The sequence below is a fragment of the Leuresthes tenuis genome, unplaced genomic scaffold (genome assembly GCF_036924035.1).
Source record: "Leuresthes tenuis unplaced genomic scaffold, fLeuTen1.0.hap1 SCAF_22, whole genome shotgun sequence".
NCBI classification, from domain to species: domain Eukaryota; kingdom Metazoa; phylum Chordata; class Actinopteri; order Atheriniformes; family Atherinopsidae; genus Leuresthes; species Leuresthes tenuis.
In genome coordinates, this window is record NW_027325376.1 from 9164690 (window position 1) to 9168091 (window position 3402).

Here is a 3402-nt window from a genome sequence, read left to right on the forward strand (position 1 = left end):
AAACATGGGTTTTATTGTACATTTAATGTAGAACAGACAATGAGTTGAAGTAATGGGTAAAACCTTCACACTTTGGAAATGTTAGTCTTCTACAGACATTTAAGTTCCTTTTCGAGTAAACCAAGGTCAGATGGTTTAAGTGATGCTAGCAGGCTGGTATTGAATAGAATAGAAGAAAAAAAAATAAATTACTATGGATCAGACCTCTGATCACACCTTAAATGTTTGGTAGACAGCACAAAAGGAGGAAGGAGGAAAGAGAGTGAGAGAGCAGAAAAGTGAACAAGAGAGCCGAGGTTGACAGAAACATGGTTATAAGGTTGATTGAGATTCTCAGCCACATTCAACAAAGTGAATTCCACAGTGATTCTGTTTTAATGATGTTGAAGATCACATGAATTGATAGAAACCATATTTTTTTCAGATTCTGTGTTTTGGGTGTTGATGGAAAGGCAAGTTTGCCTTGCCTTGCCTTGATGGAAAGAGGGGTAGAAGACTCGAGGGGACAGGGGGAAGTGGATGAACAGGATATGGAGAAGGTGAGAGAAAGGTGAAAGCTCTAACCAAAGGTCTCACTGAAGGGGCAGTTGCCAGGACAACAGAGAACAACTCAAGATTATTTTTCGTACATACAGAGAAGTACCATATTCTTCTGCCTACAATGTCTGTCAATTTTAATAATGGCCGCGTTTCCCAGATTCGCTAAGAAGCTCTTAGCGTTAAAAGTTTCTTCGGATCGCTAACTTAGACCGCTTTTTCACAATGTATGTGAAAATATATTCTTCATAAAATCTAATATCCTAAATATCCCCCTTCTACAACTGTTTCAGTTTCAGCAGCAGCTGTGTGGCAGAGGTCAGCAAACAGGATTCATGTAATATGTTGTGTTGCGCATTCATTTAGATGAAAGTCTTTACACTAAAAAGATGTGATTTGAGTAACGCTTTATCTGTAGGAACAAATGCTATGACACATACAGGTGTATAGCATGTATATTTTGTGGTATATTTCGTAGAGCGAAGAATCCCTACATGTTGGAAAAGACACACAACTTTAGGAACAAATCTCATTTTTGCCTTAAGTTGGCCAATAATATAATATTAACTACTGGCTACTAATGTCACATGGAGCAGGTTAGAATAATATCTAACATGTTCCCACAGTACACAAGGCATTTACCATTTTCATTTGCATATTTCCTGAAACAGAGGCTGAGGCCTTGTTGTACTTTAACAGCTTATGATATGAGGCCTGTATTAGAGGCAAAAATGTTAAATTCAGATTCTTATTACAGAGGGTAAAAACCTCAGTATCTTGACATGTGTAGACCCGATCACCTTCTGAAACCAACACTGCTCTGAATGAAGGTGGTCATGTGTTCATCTGTATCCAAGACTGAAAATAGATTATTTTTGTCATATTTGGGTCTATATATATCAATATATAGCCATTTATGTGGTATATATGGCCCTTGTTGTAGCTGCTTTATATTACTGATGCAGAGGCAATGATATGCCACATTCCGCAAAATTAACAAAAAATTCATAATAACACTGGCTAACAAACTAATAGTTTGACAAGCTGTGACTTCACACTGAGCAACTCCTGTACCACATCACATTAAGATCCCTTCTGAGTTTAATTGGATAGAAACATCCCTGCTCTTTGCAGGGCTTTTACTGTATACAACAGGTTCCTGAACTGATCCGAAGTAATTTAACATTAAGGAATCAAACTGAGAGTTAGACAAATGCTAAATCCTGAACAACATGTTTACCACAGCATGGCGATTTAATTGCACTGATTAGATAAAAGTGGTCTAGATTAAAAGTTTGTCTTTGGCATGCATATTATGATCTGCTGGGTATTTTTTCCCACCTTTCCTGTCTCCCTCTATCCCCAGCATTAGAGGCTGACCGCCATTAGCTTGGCTCCACCCCCGGCCATTATAGAAAGCCAGTATTTTAACTGAATTCCAGTTTTTTATTTAAGATAATATAATAATTAATAAAGAGCAGGGCAGTAGTGGCAAATGCCTCATTACACTGTCTCTCCGCTGATTAGCAAGTGGGTTCTCCTGTTAGTGCTAGGACTAGATTAGTAATGTTAGCATTTCATAATGCTGATAATAATATTAATATAATCTAACAAAAGGACTCATTTGACCAAGTTTGGGAAACAAAAGAAACCTTTTGGTTCCAGCATTGATTGAGTAAATGCAGCTCTCATAAGGATGAAACAACAAAGGCGATTTCAGGCGAGATTCCTTGATCAGCGTGCGACCATAATTGGATTAGAGGGATGTTGCTACACACAGAACAGGAGAGATGGAGTAAGGAGCTTTTGCCATTTATTCTCTTTTATGTGGTTGGAGGTGATTATGACTAATGAGTGTTGGCTATGAAAATGAAGCCCTTTTGCAAGAAGTTGCCATTCTCTACAAACTGAATCTAAACTTTACCTGCACAGAGACTTTGCATTTCCATTTATTAAATAAATACATAATCTATACAGAGCTTTAAGTGCTAAATATGCAAAATGAATTGTTACAAAATACCAAGGTACCATGCTTGCACTATACGTTAGCCAACAATGTGATATGAATATGTTTATAGTATTTTGTTTGACATATTTTAAAGTGAAGACTGCTCATTGTCTTCAAATACCACAACATTTTAGACCCTGCTTGAATTACCATTGACAATGCAACTACTGGAGTCGCAATTTCCTCTGCGTAAAAAATAAATTTGTCCTCTAGAGAGCTGGTGCACTTAATAACCCAGGCCATGATAGCATCTGAGGAGGTTCTCCATTTTGTCTCCGTTACATAAAAATGGAAACCACTTCATCAGCTCTCATCCAACCCTACTTGAGTAAATCAGGCTGGGGTGGGGGGTTAGGCCTTAATCCTTGATGTGAGTGAAGAATAAGTGATGATGAAAATGACATGAGTGCAGTCCTCAGATCTGTTTAAAGAATACAGTATTTACTGAACACTCCTACAGCCACAATTAAAAGGCTCATCTGTAAAAGTTAGCGTTTCTGTTGTATTCTACAATACCATCAGCTAATAAGAAAATTAACACTTTATGAATGAACACTGATCTCCGAGGAATGGTGAGGATGTGTTAAGATCCACGACAAAGGTGGGGGGTGATGCTGTGGAGGTGTTACAGGGAGGCTGTGGGACCATGGAGGGTGTGTGGTCTGTGTAGCTGGTAGCAGAGAGTGGGTGAAAAAAACATGTTCACTTCAATGGTTCCGTACAGACTTCCATCACTCTGATCACCATTCTCCTTAAAGCCTTCATCCCTGAAAACACATCACTCATTCTGTTCTCCTAAATTTTCTTTTCCAGCTTCTTTCTGTACACCTTGCTCTTTCATCTTATTTTAAACACTC